Genomic DNA, 12,126 nt, shown 5'->3' with positions numbered 1-12,126 from the left:
TCAAGATCGTGTTTATGCGTCCAAGTTAATTGATCTTGGTACCGAATTTTCTTGGGTGATAATCTAGCCAACACAAACTCACTTGTGTGCAACATGTTTCTCTTTTATCCACCCTAGCTAGCACCATCCCATTTCCATCAAGTGGTATCAAAGATTTAGGTTATGCTAGCTAGGCTTGTCGTTATGCATTAGTGTGTTAGTGATTAGCATCTCCACTAGATTGATTAGCATTTCTTGATTACCATTATGGTCCATTGGGATTTACATAATTAGTTTCACCTCTTGCTAATTAAACCCTAAAATAGCTATGTGTGGGCATGTCCTTGGCACACCCAATAGGCCACTACCCTCCATGGCTAGGTTAGCTTGATTAGGGAGAAGATTAGTAATCGCTTTTGTGTTCATTTTTGCTTTCTTTACGACATAATTACTCTCATTGCAAGCACCATTAGCTAGTGCAACCTGTGTGTGTGTGTGTGTGTGTGTGTGTGTGTGTGTGCGCGCGCGCGCGTGTGTAGCCCTATATGAGAGCTTCCCGTCAAGCCTACCCATGCTAAAATCACACTTCATTTGCCTATTCTAGAGCTTGATTAATTTTTCTCTCTTGCACACTTTCACTCTTTGGAATTGCTGCACCAGAAGCTTGATGTGTGTGGCTTTTGAGAGCATTAAATGCTTGACTTCTTTTTTGTGTGTACCCAAGGCCTTTTTCAATGGAGAAGGTCGTGTGGAGCACCCACTATTTTGGGAGGATTTGACCCCTTTTGAAAGGGTCAAAAAGGTCACCTGGCCACTTGGGCATCCATACACACAAGGAAGCCAAAGGTGGACTTCAAGCTGGCGGTAAAGTAGACTTTAAGTTTGTTTTCGGGTCCGATCGAACCATCACCGGCTAACAATGCCATTACACTCCCCGTCGCTCGATGCTCATCTGTTGGTGGACTTCTAGAAGCTGTAGCCGATCGAATGCTATCTGTTAAGTATGGAGCCTTGATTTACCCTTGTAATTTTCTGTGGTAAAAGCGCACATTTGTAAGGCCCCCATTATGAGGAGAAGCCATCGTGCGTGAAAGAAAATCACTCACCGGAAACCAAAATTTTCACGGACAAGAATCAGGGGCAACTTTAGAAGCCTCGGGGGCGCAGGTGATGAGTACATGGAGCTTGAGGACGGTGAAGACTCAAGGACTGCAAACGGTGACAATGTGCAACAACGTCAACCAAATGAGGAGCCTCAACCTATTCCCCGAAGATCTACAAGAGCAAGTAGACCTCCAGAAAGGTTTGTTCCTTCCTTCAACCATCTCTTGATCTCAGATTCTAGAGAGCCGGAATGCAACATGAATCCAAAGAAGAATGGACGAAGAGCATGCAAGTGGAGATGGACTCACTACATTGCAACCAAACATGGGAGTTGGTTGAGTTGCCTAAAGGTAAGCGGGCACTTCAAAACAAATGGGTGTACAAGCTGAAGGAAGAAGAAGGTGGGAAGAAAAGGTACAAGTCTAGGCTTGTGGTAAAAGGGTTTTCTCAAAAGAAAGGTATTGACTTCAATGAAATATTTTCTCCTGTTGTAAAAATGAACTCAATTAGGCTTGTCTTAAGCCTTGTGGCTGCTCATGATCTAAATCTTGAGCAAATGGATGTAAATACGGCATTCCCTCACGGTGACTTAGAGGAGGAAATCTACATGCTTCAACCAAAGGGGTATGAAGTAAAAGGTAAGGAGAAAATGGTTTGCAGATTAAAGAAGAGCTTGTATGGCTTAAAGCAAGCATCAAGACAATGGTACTTGAAGTTTGATCGATGGATGTTGGATCATGGATTCACAAGATGCAACTCGGATCATTGCGTCTACACGAAGAATTTGGGAGATGGTAAATTCATCATCCTAATGTTGTATGTTGATGACATGTTGATTGCAAGTGCTAACATGCAGGACATCAAAGACCTAAAAGAGGAGCTGTCCAAATCTTTTTCAATGAAAGATTTAGGTACTGCAAAGAGGATACTTGGTATGAAAATATCAAGGGACAGGACGAAGAAGACAATAAAGCTATCTCAAGAAGATTACATCAAGAAGGTACTAGAAAGGTTTGCAATGCAAAATGCAAAACCAGTTTCTACACCTTTGGCTGGTCATTTTAAACTAACGAAGGATATGTGTCCAAAGACACAAGAGGAGATAGCCTATATGTCTAAAGTTCCATATGCTGCAGCGGTAGGTTCTCTAATGTATGCTATGGTCTGGACAAGGCCAGACATTGCACATGCAGTGGGAGTTGTGAGTAGTTTCATGGACAACCCAAGTAAAGAGCATTGGCAAGCTGTGAAGTGGATACTTAGGTATCTAAAAAGGACAACAACAAATGCTTTGTATTTTGGAGGAACTGATATTTTTCTAGAAGGGTATGCTGATGCAGATATGGCAGGTGACAAAGATACTCGAAGGAGTACTACTGGCTATGTGTTCACGGTTGGAGGCACAGCAGTAAGCTGGGCTTCAAAGCTGTAGAAAGTGGTTTCAGTTTCTACCACAGAAGCAGAGTATGTATCAATGACGGAGGCAAGCAAAGAAATTCTGTGGCTTCACAGATTCTTAGAAGAGCTTGGATTCAAACAAGACAATTGTGTCTTGTACAATGATAGCCAAAGCGCTATCCATCTTGCGAAGAACTCAGCCTTTCATTCAAGGACAAAGCACATTGAGGTGAGATATCACTTCATACGCACTCTTTTGGAAGAGGGACAACTAAAGCTAGGAAAGGTTCATACAAGTGAAAATCCTGCAGACATGTTTACAAAGGTAGTCAACAAGGAGAAGTTGAGCTTTTGCTCATCTTCAATCGGCATTCAAAGATAAGAAGCCAGGATGGAAAGCAGTCACAAGTTTGGTTTGGAGATCAGTCTCCAAGTGGGAGATTGTTAAGTATGGAGCCTTGATTTACCCTTGTAATTTTCTGTGGTAAAAGCGCACATTTGTAAGTCCCCCATTATGAGGAGAAGCCATCGTGCGTGAAGGAAAATCACTCACCGGAAGCCAAAATTTTCACGGACAAGAATCAGGGGCAACTTTAGAAGCCGGAATATTCCTTTTCGCCGGAATATTATGGCCGGACGGCGGCCGGAAAGTGGTCGGAAAACAACCGGTCGGTTGGCCGGTGGCCGGTAGTCAATGGCCGATGGCCGGTGGTCGGAAGTCAATGGCCGGTGGCCGGTGGCCGAATTCAAAAGCGGACTTGTCTTCTCAAGGGCGGCCACACATGGGTGGATTGGAGGGTCTGATTTGGACTTATTTGCACTAGGGCGGCTACACATGGCTGTCTCTCATAAGAGAGGGCAACCCTTTTGGCCTATAAAAGGAGGCCATTTCTACACACATTTCAGAGTGTGAAGTTGATGCAACAAGGTGAGTGTGAGGTGGTGAGAGTGAAGCAAGGCGGGAGCTCTATCAAGGGTTTAATCCCTTTGTAAACTACTTCTTCTTTTGAAGTGCTAAAGCCATTGAGTGGCTGCTTTCCCGTGGACGTAGCCCACATTGGGTGAACCACGTATATCGTGTGTACTCTCTCTCTCTCTCTCTCTCTCTCTCTCTCTCTCTCTCTACTCTAGTATAATCTCTTGTGTGTGAAATCTATCTCTCTCCATTAAGTAATCTACTCAAAAAATCTATTTAGCTACGTCTTATTTCCTAACACTATCGATCGGAGATCCATGTCCTCACGACTGTCCGATCACCTAGCAGTCAACCACAGCTGAGTCTCATTTTGGCTCCTCCCCAACGGGGCCCTCCTTCCCACGCCCTGCTACTACCCGCCAAACCACCTTCTCGCGGATCTCGTGGCCCCATCTTGACTTAAGAGGCATCCATACTAAGCCTGCTTTCCCACGGCCCTATTGCACTGGGGCAGAATCTAAGCAATAAAGGGGCATTATCACCAAAGTAAGGTGTATCAAAGCTTACCAAGGGCTATATAGGAGTTTTCCAAGGCCCTCCAAAGTCTTCAAGCACAATCAAAACTTCAAGGCTTGAACAAGCATTCAAAGAAAGCTTTCAATTCAAGCATCCAAGGCAGAGGACTTTCTGTGAAGAGGAGCTTCATAAGATCACAGGAATTTCTCTCTCTCTCTCTCTCTCTCTCTCTCTCTCTCTCTCTCTCTCTCTCGCAATAAAGCCTGAAATTTTGCAACCAAGCACAAGTGCTTTTTGCAAATAAATATTTGTTTTCTTAGTTGTGCACTTGTAAAGAGGTAGACATTGGCTAGGAGAGTCTCCTAAGCTAAGACCCCTCTATTAACGCAATGGAAGAGAAATGGCTTAGCAAATTTGATGGCGAGGGCTTTCACACTTGGCAAACCAAGTTGAAAAGCTACTTAATGAAAAAACAGTTGTGGAGGGTAGTCAAGCCAACGCAACACTTTATTGATGATTGTGATACATCATCACCTGCACAAGAAGCACTAGAAAAAAACTTTTGTGTAAGATGCAGGGACTGGACCATGCAACTGTCCACCCAACCGTACCCTATATAGGCCCTGCTTGCTAATTATAGGGATCCCCTTGACTGCATGTCCTTCCTAGCCCTTGGCCCGGCCCTTGGCCTGACATTACTCCCCCCTTGGAGAGGTGTTTTTGTCCTCGAAAACACAAGTGGTGGGATCTTCATAAGAACACTAATGTTTTCCACCGTGGCATCCCTCATGGATCCAACAGTTCGTTGGATCGGAGCCTGGTTCAGTAGGAGGTTCAATGAAATCAAGAATAACATCTTGATTTTCCACATTGTTGTCCACGTGCAACCGGCTTGGTTAACGACCCATAACCAGCATAGTGTGGGACTCCATTTAGAACTCACTTGAGTATGCTAAACGAGTTATTGCCACAACTAAAAGGTGTCTAACTGCATACCCAGGTTTCAAACTTTTTGAAGGTACTAGAGCATGCAATAAAACCTGTGCTCAACTTCCCATGAAAGTAATGTGCTAACATACTCATCATCAGTAACCAAGTCCTTGACTTGAGAATAACAGACAGAGAATAAAACTAGTCGGAACATGCCTTTCATCATGTGAAGCAAACTCCAAACCAGAAAGGTAACCGATCTAGTTGTTTTGCTTCTTGCCAACATACGCACTTAGCATATCCTTTAGCGTGGTTTACTAACGTATGCGCTTAGCATATCCTTTAGTACTAAATAGAATTCTTGTAAGCTGCCTAAGCTGCCCATCCAACGCGGGATGAATAACGGTAATAAGAGTGAGGTTTTTTCCCCAACCACTTACAGACAGTCTTCCACGACTGACGATAAACGATGACTCACCGAGTGAGATTCCAATCGTACCCTGGATGTGAATTGGACAAAAGTAAACTCATAGAGTTTAGATTACCCAATCACAGACACACATACTAAATCATTATCGTATATGGCCGGGTGTGAACTCATACTAAATCTGCTAGAGAGGTGGCACTTGAAGTGCAAACACTTGCAGAAACAATGAAGTCCATGAATTTTCATGCCGGTCTGAACAAATCTGTGTCAAACACTAGGGCCCATAACACCTAGTGTGCATGCATTTAACACAAAAAAATCCGAACTGCAATTTCATGACGAGACTTTCCACGACACGTACGTGAAAGTCTGGCAACAAAGTTGGACCATAATAGAATGTGACAACCTAGTCACACCTAGGTACCAACCATGAGACTTTCTCATGAACATAGCATACTTTGCTATATCTAGAAACGACCCTCCGTTAAGGTGGTTTGACAACACTTGTAATAGCAACAAGTCTATACTTAGTACGCGACAATTTCTGGCCACTGAAATTGTGCTTGGTACTGTGTGCTTCAAATGGTCTAATGAACGGATGCGACCAACACCTAGGGACTTCGTCGTGACACATCAATAGGAATTGGGCGCCAGTGTTAGTCCCAGAGACTCATATTCTCCACATGTGGAATATGTCTCAAATAAGGATACCAAGAAAAGTGTCATCCATCATGTGTGGAGTTAACTACAGAGACTCTGCGATGCGAGTGAGACGGACCCTCATTATCATGCTCCACACTGGCTAAACCGAACTCCTTGAGTTCCTAGACCATGTTGTATCCCATGTGACAACATGTGCCACATTGAACTCGACAAGTGGGCTCATAATAACATAATGTATATTGGACACTACGGCCTTAAATACTTTGTTTTGACATGCCCTTGGCCCGGCCTTGAAACATTCAAGCGTATTTATACGACTTGAAAAAACCAAGCAACATTGCACTGGAAACCCTGGGTGTTGCCTTCACAATCCAAACCCTTTGGTTAGAATCTACGTAGTCAAACCCCTTGGTAAGACCCTTTGTAGGAACTTGCTAAGACCCTTTGTAGGAACTGCTCAACTAGCACGTAAGGGTAACCAACATAGTCAACTGTGTACAGAATGATTAGAGTAAACTTGAAAAGTTGAATTTGTCTGCTACCGCGTGGTAGATTGCAGACTGCTTTCCTTGAAAGTATAATGGGAATAGATCAAACTGTGATCCTTAATGCCGATGGGATGATTTGGTAAACATCCACTCGGTCTTACCCCAAAACTGTACTTCCATAGACACTCGTAGTGCTATAGAGAGAGCAAGAGATCCACACAAGTGAAATGCCCAGCTCTTACCTAGGTCTGCTGACTATGGCTCTTAGCCGGTGTGGCTCATAGCCTTTATGATAATAACAAAGTAGTGCTCAATCAAGGAACCGATGAATACTAATTGGAGTGGCATCTTTGTTACCATATACATGTGGCAGTGATGTGTGTGAACACATTAGGACCGCCGGAGCATTTTTTCCCTCTTTAAGAGATTTTTTCCCCCGTGCATTGTATATACGCCCATCACTCTAGGGCTATCTATCTTTCCATTGCACACTAAGTAATACAGTCTCTATTGTGTGCCTTGAGCTTCCTTCGTCTTCTCCAAGCTGTGTGCGTTTCTCTCCAACCCTAATTCCAACAATTGGTATCAGAGTAGGTCACATCCTCCCGGGCTTAGTCGCCAGCTGCTCCAGCACACGCCTGCTCACTTTCTCCAATTTCAATGAGCTTTGGCAAGCGTTCGCAGGTTAACAAATATTTTGGGACGGCTCGTAGAGCTCGGTCTGCTCAGAATTTTGATTTGGGCTCATTTCGGCCTCCGTTTCCCCTACAGGCAATACTGCACAGGTTATTTCGTCGTTTTGTGCAGAATTTCTGTCAGTGCCGTTTTCTGCATAGCAGGTGCCTTATAGTCTTCTACGGTTTGTGCTATATAGCACAGGTTGTTCCCGCTCCGTTTCTCCTATTTTCGGGTAGTTTTGACATCAGGTGTAGCATTTACCATGGCTGACAACAACAAGACAGATGTGTTCAAGATGTTTGCCGCTGAGGACAGGTTGGATGGGGACAACTACTCTACGTGGGCTTATATGATGCAACATGTTCTTGTGTCAAAGGGTGTCTAGAACATTGTGCACGGCATTGATGTATGTCCTGGTTTTGAGGATGTAGGCGATGTTGAGGATGTTGCAGGTCTTGCTGCAAGGATTGCAGCTGTTAGAGTTGTTTTGCCTACGGTAGAACAAGCTCGTTGGGATGTTAAGTATGTGCAGGCTCATGCATTGATTGCGTTGTCTGTGAAGCGCACCATTGTTCCTCACATCCGTTCAACAAAATCTGCAAAACAGGCCCGAGATATTCTAGTAGGTCTTTATGCAAGCCGCAATGAGGCTAAAATTGCCTTGCTGCATAAAGAGCTGGAGTCGAAGATTATGCATGAGGAAGATGATATGGAAACTTTTCTTGCTGGTGTCAAGGATATCAATGAGCAACTAATTTCTGTAGGTGAAGTCATTTCAGACAGTTCCCTTGTGCAGACTGTTCTTGATGCCTTACCAGATTCTTACTAAACTTTTGCTAGTACTTGGAGATTGATAACCCAAGGAAATCTTGAAGTTGTCAAGTTTGATGCATTATGCACATTGCTGTTGCAAGAGTTACTTTCCAGAAAAAACAGGACTAGGCAGCGTGCAGTTGAACAGGCTTTATTGCTTCTCAAAGAAAGGGTGGTAACATCAATGCAGCCACTTCTTATGGTTTTGCTGCGAGTGGCAAAACTTCTGTTACTAATGCTTCTGTTGGCAGCACTTCGTCTGGCAATTCTGGTGATAAGGGCAAAAAGAAGATGCTTTGCCATTATTGTAAAGCCAATGATCACTTGATCAAGTCGTGTCCTAAGTTGAAGGCCAAAGAGGCTAAGAAGAAAGAGGGTGGTTTCACCGCAAATGCTGGTTCCACTACAAATGCAGCCATTGTTGAGTCTTCTGTGAAAGAAGACTGTGTTGCTGATGTTGATGCAGAATGGGCTTTTAGCGCAGAGTGCACTTACAATCTTGCTGTCCATGATGCATGCTTGTCAGTTGCAGCAGATTCACATGTGTGGTATTTCGACAGTGGTGCTACAAAGCACATTACCTCACATCATGAATTGTTTACCTCTCTCGAGTCTGTCCCTCATGGGAATTCAGTCACTTGTGCCAACAACGCCTCTTATCTAGTTCAAAGAGTTGGAAAGATTGTGTTCACTGCTGCTAATGGCAGTTCCTTCACACTTGTTGATGCAGTTTATGTACCTGGGATCAAGAAGAATATCTTGTCTGTATCCGCACTTGCTAAGACTTGGACTTGTAGTCAAATTTGTGGATGACAGATGTATAGTTCATGATCTCAGTTTTGGTGATGAAATTGTTGCATCTGGGCTTTTGTGCCGTGGACTCTATAAGCTCACTTTGTATGACAAGTGTGAACAAAATTTTGCAAATGCTGTTGTAGATTCAAGGGCTATTTCAGATGCAAAACTTTGGCATGCACGTTTTGGTCATTTGAATTTAGCCGTTTGCTGCGTTTGCAGAAATCTGATATGGTTGCTTCTTTGCCGCCTCTTGAAGCACCTGTCAAACATGTTTGTGAAGGTTGTATTTTGGGTAAGATGCAGCGTTCTAAATTTCCAAAGGATGGTTCAGTTCGGGCCACATGCAGGTTGCAGCTTGTGCATAGTGATGTTTTTGGGCCCATGCAAACTCCGTCCTTGGGCAATTACCTGTACTTCGTGAATTTCATTGATGATTACTCCAGGCATGCATGGGTATTTCCGCTTAAAGCAAAGTCCGAAGTTTTTATGTGCTTCAAACAATTTTCTGGCTATGACTGAAAATGTCTCAAAATGTACTATGGGCACCCTCCGTTCCGATCGAGGGGGGGAGTATACATTTCATGAATTTAATGCATTTTTGGCTAGTCGTGGGATAAAACACCAATGTACAATGCCTTATACACCGCAGCAAAATGGTGTTGTTGAGAGGAAAAACAGGTCACTGACGGAAATGGCACGATGTATGGCCAAAAGTCAAGCTTTGCCGAATTCTTTTTGGCTTGAGGCCATCATGTGTGCCACTTATGTACTTAACAGGTGTCCTACAAAAGCTTTGCAGTCTATTACTCCATATGAAGCATGGCATGATAGAAAGCCTTCTATTGAGCACATGCGTGTTTTTGGCTGTTTGGCATATGCTTTGGTGCCACAAGTGCAGCGCAAAAAATTGGATGATAAGGCTGTCAAATGTATTTTTGTTGGTTATAGTGCTGAAAGCAAAGGTTACTGGTTGTATTATCCGCAAACAAAACGTATTCTGGTTTCTCGGGATATAGTGTTTGTGGAAGATTCTGTTCAGCCCTTGTTGTCATGTACTAGAGACAGTAATGTAAGCTCACAGGACATTTATGACACTTTGTTGCCTCTTTTCAGTGGTGGAAATACGAATGTAAGTTCCAATGAGGCAAATGTACAGCCTATGGGGGTTTCTGAAAATGTTTTAGATCAGCCTATTACTGATGCAGATGTACATGATGTACTTGATGAGGAAAGGGCTGAAAATGAGCAGGCTAGAGGTATGCCAAAATGGCTGGTGCACACTTTGCGTGACAATAAATTGGATGCACCTTTGTCTAGTCGTACTCGTTTAGGCTCTCACCATGCATCTTATGCATCAGATTGTTATGCTTTGGTTGTGTCTAGCTTACATGATGTTGAGGAGCCTGTGTCTTTTGATGAAGCACATAATTCAGAAAATTGGATGGCTGCCATGCAATCAGAATATGATGCACTTATAGAAAATGACACATGGACTTTATGTGATTTACCTCATGGCAAAAAGGCCATTGGTACGAAGTGGGTTTACAAGTTAAAACGCAAGCCGGATGGTGAGATCGATCGCCATAAGGCTCGACTTGTTGCAAAGGGTTATGCACAACAAAAAGGCATTGATTATAAAGAGACTTTTGCTCCCACTTGTCGTATGACTACTGTGCGTTTTCTATGTGAATTGTCAACTCATTTTGGTTGGGATGTACATCAATCAGACATTGTTACTGCTTTCTTGAATGGTGACATATTTGAGTAAGTTTATGTAACGCAACCTCGCGGTTTTGTCATAAAAGGACAAGAGGACAAAGTGTGCAGATGTAAGAAGGCTTTGTATGGGTTGAAGCAATCTCCTCATGCTTGGTATGAGAAAGCTGACACTCATTTGGTGAAACAGGGCTTTCGTAACAGTCCAACAGAAAGCACATTGTATGTAAAGCGTGAGGATGATGTACTTCTCATTGTGGTTCTTTATGTTGATGATTTGCTGATCACTGGACCAAATGAGAGACATATTGCTGAATTTAAGGCTGATTTGAATGCTACTTTCAAGAAGAAAAATTTGGGGCTGTTGCATCATTAGTTGGGTATACAGTTTAAGCAGCGTGATGGTGGTATTGCTTTGTGTCAGAAAAGTTACATAGAAACATTGCTATGTAAGTTTGGACTTGAGGATTGCAAACCTATTGCCACTCCCATGGAAACAGGTTTGAAGTTGAGTCTATATGATGCTGGTGATCCTGCTGATGTCACTCTTTACCAAATTGCTGTTGGCTGCCTCATTTATGTATGCAACACAAGGCCAGATATTCAGTTTGCAGTCTCACAGGTTAGCAGATTTATGCATAGCCCAGGGTCTAAGCATTGGCAGGCTATCAAGAGGATTTTCCGCTACCTTAGTGGCACTTTACATCTTGGCTTGTTTTATCCCAAGGGGGGATCATTGCCGCCACACTTACATTCTTTTTCGGACTCAGATTGGCTGGTTGTTTTGACACGTGAGTGTCCACAAGTGGTTTTTGTTTCATGCTTGGCAGTTCATGTATATCATGGTTGAGCAAGAAGCAACCTACTGTGGCCACTTCGAGTTGTGAGGCTGAGTACAGGGCAGTCTTCACAGCTACGGTTGAGTGTGTATGTCTCAGACGCCTTATGGCTGATTTGGGTGTTGGACAGGACACTGCCAACACTATCTACATTGACAGGCAGAACGCATTGGTAGTTGCGAGGAACCCAGTTTTTCATGCTCGCACAAAGCACATTGAGGTGCATTACCACTATGTCAAGGAGAGGCTCTCAGCAGGAGAGATCAGCTTGGCTTATGTGCCAACACAGGACAACCTTGCAGATATTTTCACAAAGGCATTGTCTCATGAGAAGCTTGAAGCTTTCTGCAAAGCTTTGGGCTTACTCCCCTTTGTGGACTGATCATGTCCTCAGGGCATGGCACTTCCCTTTACTCATGTGCCAGCTCTCATTCACCGCATCACTCCAGGGGGGATTTGTTACCATATACATGTGGTAGTGATGTGTGTGAACACATTAGGACCGTCGGGGCATTTTTTCCCTCTTTAGGAGGTTTTCCCCCCCGTGCATTGTATATACGCCCATCAGTCTAGGGCTATCTATCTTTCCATTGCACACTAAGTAATACACTCTCTATTGTGTGCCTTGAGATTCCTTCGTCTTCTCCAAGCTGTGTGCATTTCTCTGCAACCCTAATTCCAACAATCTTAGCCACTTACTAGCGGAGAGTTAGGGCACCATGGCTCAGACTGACTCACGAGCAAAACATGTATCAAAATATTCTTAAAAAGTTTACATTATTCTTCAAGAGAAAGAAGAAAGAGATAAAAGAAGAGCAGGCTGGGTTGAGGAACCTTCCTTAAAAGACGATGACGTGCATA

This window comes from Adiantum capillus-veneris, chromosome 23 (genome assembly GCF_014529385.1).
Source record: "Adiantum capillus-veneris isolate H3 chromosome 23, ASM1452938v2, whole genome shotgun sequence".
Classification (NCBI taxonomy): domain Eukaryota; kingdom Viridiplantae; phylum Streptophyta; class Polypodiopsida; order Polypodiales; family Pteridaceae; genus Adiantum; species Adiantum capillus-veneris.
The sequence above is the reverse complement of the archived record's forward strand: the minus strand, read 5'-3'. Positions refer to the sequence as shown.